The following is a 16,517-nucleotide window of genomic DNA, read 5'->3' as shown; positions in this document are numbered from 1 at the left end:
TATTTTGCACTCTTTCTTATATTTTTGGTGAAATGCTCCATTGTGGGTTAGTCATGATACTGTTTGGCCAAAACTGCTAAAGGGACATAACATACATAAAGGGACAAACATAACAGCTGGCCTTGATTACCACTACTACTCATGTGCCTCCAGGACAATCATCAATCTCGAATCATGACTAATCAATTAATCTTGGCAGCCCTGTTTAGAAATAAAGCAAATTCTTGGCAACCGGTGTTATGATGAAATTAGTTTTGAGGTCAATTGGTACTTTTTTAATTTTGATTAACATCTGCAGCTCTGGATAGTCACCTTTATATACTGTATTATCCAGCAAGAAATGACTGCAGTAGCAGACACAATGCTAACACAACTCACAAATCACATCATCACCAAGTTGTGGTTGTCTAACTCATTCCGTTTATTACGTTCACACAGATTAGTACGTATGAAAATACTGCTGTTTGCTCACGTTATACAGGACAAAGATAAGATGCCAGATGTTTCATGTTACGACAAAACTTTTATGAAAGGAGGCTGCGGTGACTGAAATGTTTCTCAAGATAAATAATGCATTTTTCATAAAAGTCATCAGTGTAAACAAACTGATCAGCGAGGTGTGACAATCACCGTCTTATCGCAAAACCTGTGTGGATTCTTCCACAACAAAGTAAAGGAAACAGAATCTTTTAACTCAGAATTATGTACTCTTAAGTTTCCTCTTTGAAACAATTCCTATTTTCAATATATTGATTTTGCAGTGAATTTGACTTATGGTACTTCTAAAAAGGTTGTTTTATGAACAGAACTTTTCATTTGTATGAGGAATGTGTTACATGAGTCGAGTTTTACTACAGATTTATTACTTTTTTAGTTCCAATTTTTTAACAGAAATGTTCACTACATAGAGTAAAAGCATGTTTGGCAATAGAAAATTAGCTTTCTTGAAATACAAATGATATAATAATGTCCCACTGGGGCACAGTGAAACTCAGCATGATAACCACACAGTTATTTAATCGACATGGCAGACACGGCCGTCAAATCAGCCTCACTTGGATTTTTTTGCCATCTATTTCCCAAAATACAGTTCCGGGCAGCGGAACAGTATTAGCTTGTAGCATTTTTTTTTTTTTTTTTTCCCATTTGAGCCGAGATAACTCATCGAGCGACCTCTATTTACGCAGTCATGTAACTTATTACACGTTATAGTTTTCTTCTTCAGTGCTCAACCTATTATTCGCGAAAAAAAACCACGCCACAACGCCTCCATTAGCGGCGTCACTCCGGGGGCTTCGCGTCTGCTGTTCTGGCCGACCGCTAAGAGCCGGTGACCAACAGCGAGAGCCCGGAGCCGATGCGCACGCTCGTAACCAATCACATCTGTCACAGTCGCGACATCCTCCGGGGTCAGATCAAGGCGCGCTGATATTTCATGTGGCCCATTTCCGCCGAGCATGTTGCAAATTATACAAATTTTCACATCGTAAATGTAGTCCGCGGCAGAATTAGAGCAGTCATACTTCTTCAATTTTTCATCTCGGATATCAAAATAAATTGCACAGTGGTTTGCGAGCTGCATTATGAGATGCAGCTCTATGCAGAAAATGCTACGGCAGGAAGGCAGGCGAGCAGGCAGTCACAGTGTCACCCTAACTGTCCTGTTAACTACCCACACAATCACAGTTTTGTGAAGCAACCCTCTCCTGGGTCAATTCTCGCCGTTATGGCAAAAAACACGGTAATATGCGTATTGAAATGGGGCTAAGCACCCTCCTGAACAAGCCCCAACAATGATCTCACCCTGACCCTAATGTTTATCGACTCAATTATCCTTCTATCTCCACATTTGGAACCGTACACTTATTTGTCCTGTGTAAAAAGATGAAAGCAGGTGAAAAGTATGGTGGGGGAAAAAATGAGGGAACGGGGAGAGTCAAAGAGTTTCATTTATAAGAGGAGGGAGGTATTATGAGCACATTTATCCAAAATTGGAAAATAATGAAGAAAGATTAAAGCCCTCCCAGTATTTTAGATGTTCCAAATGGACAACCAGTCCTGTAGTTGACAATGGACCACAGAGAGTTCCAGACACTATTATGTGCCTCAAATGAGAGAGTGACAATGTGAAAGCCTCTTTGTGAGGCGGAGGGGAAGAAACTTGAATAAGGTCTACTTGTGCACATCCCCTTTCATACGTCCCTATCTCGTGGCGACAAGACAAGAGGTAAGCGCTCACCGTCTTAAATGAAGTAAAGAGGCTTTTACTTCACGCATTAAGGCTGTTATTATTACTACTACTATTACACAAGTGTAGCAGCTCCAACCGGGGCGTCAATGCTGACCTCTCGTTCTTCTGATGCCCTGCAATACGTGCCCCCCAACACAAACAGGCACCTGCTCGTTCAGTTGCTGCTGCCCCTAAATAAAACTTGCAAAAAGTGAAGAACACGCTTCATTAGTTCTGTTTTTCATTGGGCCTTCTTGAATGAATCAGCTACCACCCATGCCACCCATGTTTGTTCATCGCAGCTAGATGAGAACTACAGTCCCCCCCCCCCCCCCCCCCCCCCCCCACATCACCCTCCCACCTCCACCCTAAGCTGAGAAAATACAGACAACCGGGTCACAGAAATTCTGTCACAAGTTATTGGGCACCTAAGAGGGTGGGAAATCCTACGGTGCAATATTATTCTCTGTAAATCTCAAACTGTGAATAACACAAGCCAAGCAATTTAAGCAGGAAGGTCATAGCAAAGTAAAGCAGGAAAATTGCCAGTGAAGGAAGAAAAAAAAAAAAAACAGGCTTTCTGAGAGAGTGAAATAGATGAGAGATGAAGGGAGATGAAAAGTTGACGGGCTACCCAGGCAGGTCTACAAAAAGTAATGAATATCCCTTGGTGTGGAGCGATTTTGAGGAACTGTCATTCTGAATGAAGTGAGATAAAAATTATATTTCGCCCAGATAAAAAAAACCAAACCATTACAAAAGCAGAAAGGACATATGTCTGCCTGATGCTGCCCTTAATCCAAGACAAGGCCTGACAGCCCGCGCCATCAAATGTCAGAGCCGCCGAAGCATCAAAACAGTATGATTACATATGGCAAAAATAAAAAAAAAACAGCGGCGCTTTCAGTCGACACAAACTGAATTAATGGAAATAATGCAGCTTTTAGTTATCTCCTCACCAACTACCGGGCAAACCGAGAACAAGGTGGTGAAAATAAATGCGCTTCGTTAGTCCGGCGTGCAATTTATTTCCATTCTGTGTTCTGGAAAGAAGCGTTCAGCAATATAAAATCATTTATAAAAAAAAAAAAAGGAACCACCCGAGGCAAAATGTACACGCAGGGCTACATTATCTGTCTCAAATGGCCCAAAAATAGACCACAAGGCTATCAGCTTTGAAATTTGCATTACCTCAGTAACTGGTCGAACATGGGGGCCTATCTATGAATGCATACAAACTTTTTACCCCCCCCCTCCTTCCTCTCGCTCCCTTTTATCAATTCAATTTCTTTTGTGCGGCGCAGAATGAATTGAGCAGCCATAGATTTTGCCTTGTGTTGTGGAAAATAACGTGTCCTTCGCGAAAGAATACAGTCATGCTTCTCATTCCAAAGTCTTAGTCCTTTTTCCTTGAATAAATCATCCACATCTATTGAATCCTTTTCATTTCCCAACACAAGCCCACCATTCAGGCTGAAAAGAAAAGGAGTCTGAATTACTTCAAGCTGGAGAGTTACCTCGCATAGAGGGGAATTAAGGACCATTTGCCAATATTGTGGATCAACTGTGCTCGGAATAAAAGCAACATTCTTGTGTTACCTGGCTGGGGAATATAGCCACAATGGGCTTCAAACAAGGACCAGCGTACAATCCGCGGGCTGATTTTTACTTGAGGGACCTTGGACTTTCCACAACAAACCGTTTCCAGCGAAGACAAGCACACAGGAAAGTGTGTGAATAGCCGCTGTATTACCCTCTTGCCCTTTGTCGGGAAGAATGCAGGCTGTTCTTTGAATGGATGACCTCAATCTCGTAATTTATCGCCGGCACGCTGGAAAGTAAATAGCCGCATTCATTAACGGTTGTCTCGCATTGTTCATACACTATTTAGGGTGGTTCAGAACTTCTTGTGATGTTTCTTCAAGTTTCTTCAAATTCGGTATAGCCAGCACCTTTTCATGCCCCAGTCTGTTGCACAATAACTCGTCTGACAGTGACGAGCGTGGAATAAAGGACGGCGATGGTTTCTGTAGAGATGATTTATTCAATTCAGAATCTTTTTTTAGGCGCACAGGAGTTGGCAGCAAAAGTTTCCGCTCCCGATTTCAAACACATCTTTAAAGAGCGAGTCAAGGGGAGCGCGCGGGTCGGGTGTTTGCACATTTCATCGTCGGTGCTGTAAGTCGGCTGACGATCCCCGCCGCTCTTAAAGGTGCCCACTCTCCCACCTGAGTGACACTCACTTGAGCTCTGCTCCAGTCTCTAGCCCCTCTAACAGCAAGATAAGACTCTTATCGCCTCCAAGAGTGAAGATTTGGCCTCAATCCAAGAGAACCAACGGAGCAGGAAAACCACTGTCTAGACACTTAAAGAGAACTAAAAGCAACAATGCTCTGTTTGACAGGAAATACTAAAGGGCTGTCGCTGAGGCACGGCGAGTCGACGAGGCTGCAGTTCAGACAATGTCATTGTGCGAAGGTGCCTCTCCAGATCCCCTTTCCCGCAGTCATTTTCACATCAGCAGCTAGCATGAACCTTCAGCAGGACAGAGGAAGGGACGCTGAGAAGGACTGGCACGACGGCAGAATAAATAAAACCCTAAAAGCCAGCGTCACGGTCTGACTGTAGACAAACTACGATGCAAAAAGACTTTTTTTATGTCTTTCTTAGAGCATTTTCCTCACTTATTTACTCCTGCATGGCATTTGTTGTGAATGCATTAAACTAGTAGAAGGGATCTTTGTCATGCAGCAGTAGCACAAACAAGAGCTGGAACACAACAAATCCTTTTTTTTATAATTACAATTAACACCAAGGGTAATTAAAGAGCAAAATCTAAATAAGTAAGTACAGAAATTAATTTAGCTGGTATTTAAATTGGTATATTTGGTATTGGTGTTGTATGTGTTCGCAATTAGTGGATGGAGGATTGACACTAAATGTAACTGTGTTTCTTTTTCTCTACGCAGTGACCTTAAAGACATAATTAATGACATTCAAGCCGCTGCCTTCAACGTCGACATTAAAAAGGACTTTCTGCTAAGAGCCAGACATTCAAAAACAAACACGAAGTGTGCCATCTCGTCTGTTGATCAGTTTGTTGTGGTAAAGTGTGTCTTAAAAACAAGGCTGAGCAATGAGAGATGGCAGCGGCTGCGGGCGGGAGCGTGCAGAGACATGAGACCTCAGCACGCTATCTAACACCATTTTAGGTGGGAACTCACCTGACTTTTCCTTTTTTTTTTTTTTTCCCCACTTTTCTTTCTCCGTGTTTTGTTTAAGAGGTAAAAAACAATTGGGAAAAACACCACCCAGACGTGTTTCAGTACAGTACAGCGCGCTGATCTGGAGCCTGATTAGCTGCGTAAGGACTGAGTACACGGTGGCGGGAAACACGCAAAGAACGAACTCAACAAGGTCAGAGAGAGACGTAAACAGCTCATGTGGGCTTTAGATATTCAGTAGACCTCAGACATTAAAAAACAGGGTTTTAATTGTTCAGACAGACACTGCTGATGTCAACAAACCTTTAAATGCACATGAAAACATTAAACCAACCATCTAAGATAACTGTGCTTTGCTCATTCTTGCTTTATCTTAATGACAGAGCTTCACTGTGCAGGATGACATTTGCAATCACAAGGGGAAGAGTCTAGTTTTGGACTGATATCTGGTCTTAAAGGCGTGTACCTGGAAGTCTGATTTTGGCAGCCATTCATAGTCCAGTTTTGTAGAGTAAAGCAAACTATTTATAAATGTACTAAAACTTGAGTATAGTGGTTCTATAATGTGAGATATTGTTAGTGTCGAAACTGAATGGTAATATTAAGTAGAACATATGAAAATATGAATATAAATTTACCAATTTTTTTATGATTTATGGTTTTAAGTGCATCTAAGTGAATTCCCTGGCCACATGGGACCCCTACTGGTCACTACAATGGACTATAACAGTCTGCTTTCTCTCCTCTTTTTATTTCACAAGTGCTGACACAGTCAAATAAATACTTATGCTATGTGGGCTACTCATTCTCTCCCTAAAATCTTGGGATACGGTACTCATGTCCTGTCAGCCAATTCAATGAAGCACGAAAATGTGGTTGATTTTTTTTTTTTTTTCTTCTTCTTCTTAACTGTACCGAGCCGAACCCAATACGGGGGCAAGTCAGAAGGCAAATTGATGGTTTTTTTTATACGCAAGTCTTTAAGTTCAGCAAAATTTCATATGGCCAAGCCCTTTTTTTGAGGGGGTGCGCGCTGGGGAACATTGTATTCACTGGCATGTGAATGTGTCGCCTCTCATCATTTGATTGAGCCCTGCCAGTTTCGATCACAAGGGGATTCCACAGTCTGCCTCTGCCATTTACTGCCAGGGCCCTAAAATCCAAATTGACCTAGACAGACAGACAGACAGACAGATGGAGTTTTTTTTTTTTTTTTTTTAAGCAAATAAAATATGAAAATTAGAGAGTCAAGCCAGGAGACCCTTGGCGATTTTTTATTTTTTTTCGTGCCCTGTTTTAAAACCTTTAGAAAAGTTCAGGATGAACGCCACGGTTTTAATATTCAACTCACAGGACGTAAGCTATCAACCTCATTACTGCTCCATGATGCTGTTATGCAACTACATTGTTTCATGCATCTCTTGAAACATGAACTTAGAGTCTTTCTGCAGGAGAAAATACTGTAGACATTCTCTGTTTAAGAATAAATGGGCTTTAAATATTATATGGTGCACACGCACGGGGGGGTTTTCAAATGAAGTATCTCTGCTGAAAATATATTCACATACATATCTGTCGGAGCCACCAGGAAAATGATCATTTATCAAAACAGAAAACAGAGAAAAGCAGCCACAGGAGAAAACCGGAGTCATATATAATGTTAATATTTGCACAAAATGCACCATAAGGTTACTTCATCTAGCTTTTCCTCACAGGCTGGTTGAAAGATAAATTTCAGTAAAAGATGGGGGATTTATCTACATCTGTTTCAATTTAATGTGATATTTTAGGACACACCGTATGAGACACAGTGTACTGTGCACAGAGAGTGGGACAGACTGAAGAGGCTTGTGTATGGAGGCTGGTGCCGGCTGTGAGAAGATCAAATTCAAGTCTACCAATGCCATCTAGTGGATGGACGTAATTCTGGTTCCCTCAGCCCTTTCATTCTGCATAACACAAATACCTTTGAGTGGTGTTACTATGTATGACAAGACATGCCCTTAAAGTAATGACTTTTTATGACGTGTTTGCACATATTATGATTTATATGTAATATATAATTAGAATACTCACTAACGGTCACATAAATAGTCATGGTAAATCCAATGGACTCTTTGTGACCTCTCTAACCGAGGCCCTTATTATCTGAAAGATAACAGCAAGTGTACAATGATCGTATTGTAAACCATTACAATACAGCTTATTTGAAGCTACAGTATAACTGATTTATCAGCAACTGTAGTTAAAACGGAGCATACATTTAAAACAATAAGCACAGCAACCATCCCCCACCCTGGGTTGGCTCCGAGCCACCGTTAATGTAAAGTCTGCTTTTTAGGCAATTATAAATTCAACATGTTGCAGTGGAAAAGATCCATTAATCTTCACGAAAACACTAGAAACACGTCTAAAGACACGGCATGACACTGTGGGTTTAGCCAGATATACGGACTGGCTTTGCCCTGATTTAAGCCTCAGCAGGCGTGTTTCCATGAAGACATTTTAACTCATCGAAGAAAAAGCACAGGTGTAAAAGTGAACCTTCGCTATTAGAAACTCTTTTCTTTTATGATGACAAAGGAGTAAGTTGGGAAACCAACCTATGTGTCTGCAGCAGCCTGTAAAGAGTTCACGAGACACCATGGCTTGGATTTTAGTTCAGTCCACAAAGTCTATTGTGGGACCTCAAATACAGGGCTTTGTCTTTTTAAAAATAAATAAATAAATAAATAAACTCCTGACCTGCAGCCAGGTGATAAACAGGTGATTAAAATTAAAGACTTTCACTTTTAACTTTCAATAAAGTTGAGGTTAATTAAGTTACTTACTATCAGTATCACTTTATACCTAAACCACAGTATTATTCTTCATTGTGGTATTCATAAATAGACAGTGTAAATGTGCTATTATCAGCAGTCCATTACTTAAGCATGAGATCGGCAAATATTATTACAGTTAAAACAAACGCATAAAATGAATGTAGAACAATCTGACCACACTGTGACATTAAACAAACAATAGTTTTTAACTCTACTCTGGGACTCTACTAGTAAGGTTCGACTTTTGTGACATTTAAAAATGTTCGATACCATTACCGATACCAGTACCCCTAAAGCATTAGCGATACCAATTAGTACTTCATTCGATTCTTTGCTTAATTAAATATTAATCGTGTGAATAGAAAGCAATCAGTTGTTTAAATGTCCCCACTTCTCCCTATTCAAGAGACTTTAACCTAAATACTCTTTGAAAGTTCGCAAATTACTGGATTTTTTATTGAATAACTGTATAAACCTGTACAACAATTATTTGCGCTGTGGAATTTTCAATGTCACGTTTCAACAACATGATGAAGCAGCTCAAACGCTGACCAGTCAGTCCTCCCTCCACATCTTATAGTTGATCATTAGGCAAAAATTAGCAACCAAATTACTGCTACAACATGCCAAAAATTATTTACTGTACAATAAATGTTTTAACGCACAAAGGATGAGTGCAGTTAGCCTCGTAGCCATTCATATATTACGCGTTATCGTAGTTATCGATGGTTGTGCCATGTCATGTTTTGAAGTCGGCCTTGCAAACACAGTGCAGTTCTCGAATTTACTCCATTAATAATTAATAATCTTTTATGCGCTACTACCACCAGGCGCCATGGGCGCGTCACACAGCCATACATTTGAGTGTTTTAGTGGCATCTCACAACGCTGAACAGTCAAATCCGCCACAGACACAGCAAAAGAAAAGAAAGAAAAAGCTTCTTTACAGCCATACAAACTACTGCTGTTGCGGTGGTGAACCAATCACACGGCACATTGAATCGAAAAACTCACTTGCAAAACCATAGAAACAGTAACATAGAAACCGATACTACTCTAACGGGTTGTACTGATATCCAGCCATAGCTACTACTATAGCAAAAAAATCCCCCAAATAGTCAATATTGGCCTGTGTTTATGTCTGTGGAGAGATTTATTCAACAAGATGGGGTCACAACCAGGCAAGATGCGAACCGGAAACTTTGCAGGTGTGTGACTGAGATCAAAATGAAAACGATATTTAAATACGCCTCATTGAGCGCTCACGGGTCAAACTATGAACATATAAGGGAGAGATGCTGCAGCTGTAGCATAACATTACAAGAAGGTTTTCTTTGTATCCTTTATTTCATCTTACTCTTTAAATTCTATGTACGTGTCTTTTTATATCTCCTTGTTATCAATTAATGAGCAAACTATTGTCTTGATTACGTGATTTATCATTTTGCCAGTGGTATGTAATGGAAATTAAAAAAATACAACAATACACAAAGCAGATCCGTCAGATTTCTTGAGTTCGACCTACAGTCAGTGCAAAGAACATTCACACTTCAATTAAAGACCAAAATAGTTGCTGAATGTTGTTCAACTCAATGCACCAGTCAACATATCCACCAAATGTTGCAGCGCTGTTATTCAAAGTCACCGCACAGATAAACTCCCCTTGTTTTGCCGTGTACTTACACTCGGTAGAACAGTCTCTTTTCATATCTGAAATGCAGAAAAATGCATTCAGAGGTCGGCTACAAGACGCTGACATATTCCTCTCATATTTCCGCCCCCACACATGGTAATGCGCTCTGTGTGTTGAATTTTGAGCTCGTCATTGGATGGCAAGCAAAAGACAGAAAAGGAGACGGGAAAAGAAAGTGAGAAAGAGATAACGGGCCACTTGGCTCTTTCATGTCGCGAGATGCGGGAGATGGCAGCATAGGCAGGTAATAAGACGACAAATGCCCAGAGACACGAATCCACCACTCAAATGTTTCTTTCATTTTCAAAATCAAAACTGCATTACCTTCCAGGCAACCTCAATGGGCAAAGAGATACCTGAGGCCACCTGGATCCCACTCCAAAGAGTTAGCCAAGACAATTTCCCTCAAATCACCTGCTATCTTAATCTGACAGCCAGACTCGATTACAAGGCGTAAAAATTGCTTTTCTCGCCACCAGCGGTCGTTGAAAAATTATCTTAATTGTGTCATGATTATGCCTCAAAGCTCTGGTGAAGGCTTTCACGTTGCTTCTTTCGAACACATGGGAGCACATCATGAGTGTTAACAGCGCGCCTCTATCAGCTTTCAGGGGGAGGCAGGATGAGGGGAAAACACATTCACCTCCACTCTTTTCTGTCTTGAAGTATTTCACAAACACGAACAGACGTGCACAAGCTACAAAAAGGAGGAGTATTCTTAAACTCGTTGGCATTGATTACAAAGTGCCCTTTCTGTAGTTTCAAAGAAACACACTGTAACTTTTGCAGAGACTCACTAGGGAAGCCTCTGTGGCCACGGTGCTTTCAATTCTGAAACGTGAACACAGCAAATCAGTCATCCTGTACGTCGTTGCTCATATTTCATTAAGTATCATCTAATTTTTCTGCAGAAGCAAACTTTTAATAATGTACCACATGGTTGATCAACTCAGTCGCCTGTTTTGCAAAGTTTCTCTCAAATTTCATACTTAAGCTGTGGTAGCTCGTACTGTAAGACCCAATGTAGCCCTCGTTAGGCCCACACACACCAAAGTGAAATCAAAGAACTACCGGCAACGATGGCCGTCTGTGACGTCACCTCACGTCGCAGGCGTCTTAGCCAAGAAGTTGCACATGAACACACTGCAGAGACTACAGTCAACTAGCACATATGTCGTGAACCTGCATGGGACGAAATAACTCTCCATGCCAGCAGGAGGCTCAAGTATGTATTTGTTCTTCAAGATGGGAAACTGGACTCACACTAGATTAGTTTAAGATTCATTATGGTGTTCACATGGTCTACATTTGGTTTTCGAGTGCAGATTGTCACATGATGTTCAGATGATATGATGATAAAACATTCAAAGCATACATCATTTCCTTTCTTGCAATACTCGTGCTTTTGTTCGTTGGCCTGAACAGTCGATAAAGAGAGATCTCTCTCACCGATGTGCTCCAGGACTGATTCAACATGACCCATCATGTCAAAAGCCAATGACAGTGGGCCCATTTGTGCCAAGGGTGGGCCACATAACACCAGAACTAGGGTCACCAATGCACCAATGATCACCCAACAACAGTCAACAACCAACCACAGCCCTTAGCTGTAAAGCATGTTTCATCAGTCTTGCTAATACAAGTGTGCTGTCAAATCATTTTTTAAACCTCCTATTATATTTGGGGTAATAAATATCTTTCTAATAAATGTCTTTATCTTTGTTTTTACTTAAAGTGCTGACACGTAAACTTCCAATTGACACCAAGGATAAAAAAAATCGAAGTTAATAGGACGGTTAAGAAGGATGAAGGACAACTAAGGGTATAGTTTGGAGGAGCAACTAAATCTGTCACCTGAGGATGAGTAAATAACACTTTTTCCTGCTTGGATACAGGATGTAGTGCATATTATGTTGGATTAGTTTTTATGTCCCCTTTAAACCACAGGGGGGCAGACAAGGGTAATAGAATTATTTTATGAAGACAAGTTACATAAAATCTTAACCTCAAGATTTTTTTATGACATAGTTTTTAAGTAATTTGTAAATGAAAAGGGTTTGTAAGCAAGTAACTTATCAGAGGGAACTTGACTTTCTCAGCTAATAAAAATATACAGCACTGCAAAGTGTGAGTCAAACATGTCACTAGTAAAGGACTTGTTTTCTTAGACGTATAAATATCACAACAGCTCCACAGTAATGTGGTTACAACTAGAGTAGGCCATGTCCCACCAGCCACAATAATAATATAACAGTATAACACTATAACACAATAACAACAATATAAAACTATAACAATGTCAAGGCCGCATGGAGCAGATAGCATTCAACTAGTATCGTTAGCAGGTGGATCTTACTCACGTTACGTTGTCTCTCTTCGTGTCACTTGTCTTATGAGGTCAAATCCTTTTTCTTTTTTCTTTTTTTTCTTTATCTCACGTCTCACTGCACTTGTTGCTGTTGCTGCGTTGGTCATCTTCGTGAAAATATTCCACCTTTACTAGCTAAGTGAGCTAACTAGCTAGCTAGCTAGCTAGCAAACTTTTCCAAATTACTTTTCAGTCAAATTGTGTGAACCCAGTTCAAGACAAAGTTTCTTTTCCGCCTAAGTATGCGTTCACTTTTACAAATTGATATTGTATTGGCGGAATTATAACATATTTTAATAAAATAGTGGTAAACTAACTCTCACACCTCTGACACTGTGTCTTTCAACAGACGAAAGCAGAGATTACCGCCCTATGATCACACGGCTTTAAGACGACGTACGACGTAGCGTCTTCTAGGGCGACGTGTGTAGCGGCGAAGTGCACAGTTCAGACATAGTATGAGCGAAATTAGGGCATGAAAAATGTATACACTATATTGATCGCGCTCCCTGTTTTACACATGCACATTAGCGCAAGCTAATTTTTATTTATTCTAAACAAAATTTTATTTATTTTGTTTTTTGTCTGTTGTTAAATGGGACTTCAAGGTGTGTGGCACATTCGCCTTTCATTCATGGAGATTCGCTGTAATTCAATGAGACTTTTTCTAGTATTTTTACAGTATGATGTTGGCAGTTCACTGTTTATACAGAATTATATGCAGAATAACTTTACAACATTTTTTTTTTTTTTTTCAGTTTTACTAAATGAATGGAAACCCCAGTTAATTTAACATTGTGAGTTCATTAACAACCAAAATATTACCTCCTGAGTTTGACATGTCACACATGTCAAACTCAAGGCCTATTTTATATTAATCATACAAAATCACCCCCTATGTCCTTCTTTAATTATGCTGAATTGTAATGAAATGAAATTTCTATTTAATTGCTATTTAATCCATCATTGAAAATTCAATTGTTATCAGGAAATAGTCAGAACAACAAACTTTGAAATGGCTTATTGCGAAATCTGGTTCAAATACTGATGGTCAGTTGCTTGCTGTGACTCATAACCAACAACATTCAGATGTTTTGAGCTCAAACACAACATGTAAAACTGATAATAACTTAAAATAGACACAGTTCACTCATGTCACGTTATTTACATATTTATTAGACAAAGAAAGAGGCAGACATTGAAGAATCCTCAGGTTCAGGAGAAGGAGCAGGGTAGAGGTAGATGTAGCCTGGGTTTTGTATTCAGGTAGGGTTGTGACCAATGTTCCCTCTAATTTTTCATGTGTCTGGGCATACACACAAGCTCCCTGAGCACACCGAGGACCACTGTGAGCAACATTTACAGAGTAGACCTTTCTCACTCGAAAAAGAAAAAATCTCACCCAGTTTCACTGCTTGTTCTTCTATTTGCACATTCTCCGACAGCCATTCCATCTTAAAAGAACCGCATTTCTTTTTTACTTTAGCTTGGTGAGTGGATGTGTCGCTGCTCGTTCGTTTCGCCATGGTAAGGGTTGTTGTTAGCTAGCTAGCCTGCACGGCGCGTATTGGCAGGGCAGAGGGCACATAGGCAAGCACTGTCAAGGCTATGATTGGCTGCGTAGTGTAAATGAACTGTATCGTACCATTGAATGGACACCTGTCACTCACTGAGTTACGTTGCAAAATGGTACAGAAAACAATATTATTGGTCTAATTAATTAGATTAGATTAGGTCTAATATTAGATATTAATTAATACGTTTATGTTGAATTTTATTTTATGCGCTGCATAGATTTTCTTGTGCACTGAGAATGTGCAAGCAGTGCGCGATTGCGCAAGCGCGCAGCTTAGAGGGAACATTGGTTGTGACTCTGATAGTCTGGTTGTCTCTGGTACGTCCCGTAGATGTCAGGTTGCAGAGTGTGACCGATCATAGTCTCTGGGGTACTGGTGGAGAGAACACTCATCAGAACACCTTGTGAGGTGGACGGCTGCATTGGAACAGTTTGCACCGGCACCACTCGCTGTTTCTTAGCTGTTAGTTCAGCATCTTAAATTCAGATACAGGAACTCATCAGTCCTTCTTAATCTTGCACTCTTGACTCTTTGCTGACTACAAAAGAAGTTTTGCTTTTTGTGTCTTGAAATGAAATGGTGGAATGTGCAATTTATCTATTTGATCCACAAAAATATTCTCTCGCCTTCAACATCAGGTGGGATCTTCCTCCTGTCTCTTTCTCTTTTTGCCCTGTAAAAAAAACTAGCCACATCAGACTTTCCATCTTTTGAAACCAGCTGATAAAGACAAGGCTGTTTGTAGTAACCACATTTGATCTTCTAGTGTAATGATTTCACCATGAATGAGTTGAATATGAGCAGAGGGTGTGTACGTAATTATCCATAGACAACCAATGGGATGTTCTAAAATGTGGAGCAGCTTCTCCCTCTCTGTTTCTTCATAGTATTTGGTCTGATCTTCTGGTGATAGAGACTACTGTCAGTAAACACTCTGACACACAACTGTCTGTTATAAAAACAAAAGAACAGCATCAAACTATGGTTAAGTTCATATAACCATGGTTTGTGTAAAATGAAGAGCACACTAATCCAACCTTTTGTCCCAGGACTTTGTTGAGTTCCCCACTATTGCTGATGTTCAGCTCAGCTGCAACGTAAGACCTCTGCTCCTTGCGATAAAGCATGAAGGCGTTTAGCGGCTTCTTGATGTAGGGACCACCTACATCCTGGTCCGTCCTCTTTCTCTTTCTATGACAAAACAGAAAAAATACGACGTGGGTATTGTTGTGCTGCTCTTTAAAGAGACACTGTTTAAAGTTCACTTACATTGACACCACGGTGGGTGCACCAGAGTCTGAAGGTGGAAAACCAGACTGTGCGATTGTGACTTGTCCTTGGTTCTTGATGGGAGAACAGTGGTCAACATTCACCCATGGAAAAGCCACCGGCTGAGGATTGCAGTTGGAGCTCTGTATTTCCGTTGGCTGAAGTTGGCCACTGTAGTCCGGAGCAGATGAAGGTGGAGATGTAGGAATGTCCTTCCGCAAATGGGGATCGGCACCACCCCCAACCTCCTTTTAATCATGCTCGGTAACTGCACTGTGATTAAAGAGACTTGTCAGACATGACATCATGTTCATGTGGGTAGATACTCTTAATAAAACTGGCTAAAGCTAACTTATGTCACTGAAGGTGCAGTGGAGTCTGGAGGACAGGGTGCAGGTGGTGGTGGAGGGTAGCAGGGTACATCAGCGAGAGTGGCCATCACCTCTTTCAGTTCCGCCTCATCTGCGGTCTGCTCAGACATGGTACTGTGATAAACAAAAGAAAGAAAAAGACTCATTAGCATCATCAGACTGTTGCTTTAACCAATCAGATGTTGAGTTGAGGACACCAGGGCCTGCAAGCAGCATAGACATACATACACATACGTATATAATACATATATACGTATATCTGTGTTAGCATTGCAATAGACTGGCTACCTGTCCTGGGTGTAATCAACCCCCTTGACCCTAATGAGGACAAGAGGTAATAGAAGATGAGATGAGATGAGGACACGGAGGGTGCAAAGGCTTGTCTGTTTTTATCAAGTGAAGCCTCTCCTACAAATATATTACAAGAAGTAAGTGGAACCACTGTGGAGGGTAATGTAGTACATGCAACTTCTGCTTCGCCGAAACATATAGCTAACATTATGTTAGCTTGCGGTTAGCATTAAAATTAACATGTAACAACATAACGTTATCAAGGCTGAAACTGATATGAAGTGTGCGCGTTGTTGATTGTCCAGTCCTTTCTTTTAATCAGAATCAGAATCAGAATTACTTTATTGATCCCAGGGGGAAATTACTTTTCGTGACAGCAGATCCAACCCAAAGCATGCCAGTGTTCTAAACACTGGCACGAATAAGAATAAGTAAGAGAATGTAACAAATATAGGAAATATATATATATATGTACAAGTATAAGTGAAGTGAACCTGTGTTCCAAGTTATTGCATGTGTTATTGCACAATCTCAGGGTCAGTATAGTTATAAACATTATTGCACATAGTAAGACCAGAGTCCCCTAGTATATAGGGAATATGTACTGGTATATGAGATGAGGTGAACATGAATTATTGCACATTAATTAATTATTGCACATTAAGTAAATAA

At 40.4% G+C, this 16,517-nt stretch overlaps 1 long non-coding RNA gene across 1 annotated transcript in view; it reads right to left on the bottom strand.

Annotated features, from left to right (window-relative positions):
- LOC125009546 overlaps positions 1 to 12,648 on the bottom strand; it is a 95,309-nt gene extending 82,661 nt beyond the window's left edge. Inside the window, exon 1 of the long non-coding RNA XR_007112959.1 lies at positions 12,330 to 12,648. This is a non-coding gene — a long non-coding RNA (uncharacterized LOC125009546). The remainder of the gene's footprint in view (positions 1 to 12,329) is intronic.
- Positions 12,649 to 16,517: the final 3,869 nt, after the last annotated feature.

Source organism: Mugil cephalus, chromosome 6 (assembly GCF_022458985.1).
Source record: "Mugil cephalus isolate CIBA_MC_2020 chromosome 6, CIBA_Mcephalus_1.1, whole genome shotgun sequence".
Classification (NCBI taxonomy): Eukaryota; Metazoa; Chordata; class Actinopteri; order Mugiliformes; family Mugilidae; genus Mugil; species Mugil cephalus.
The sequence above is the reverse complement of the archived record's forward strand: the minus strand, read 5'-3'. Positions and strand labels throughout refer to the sequence as shown.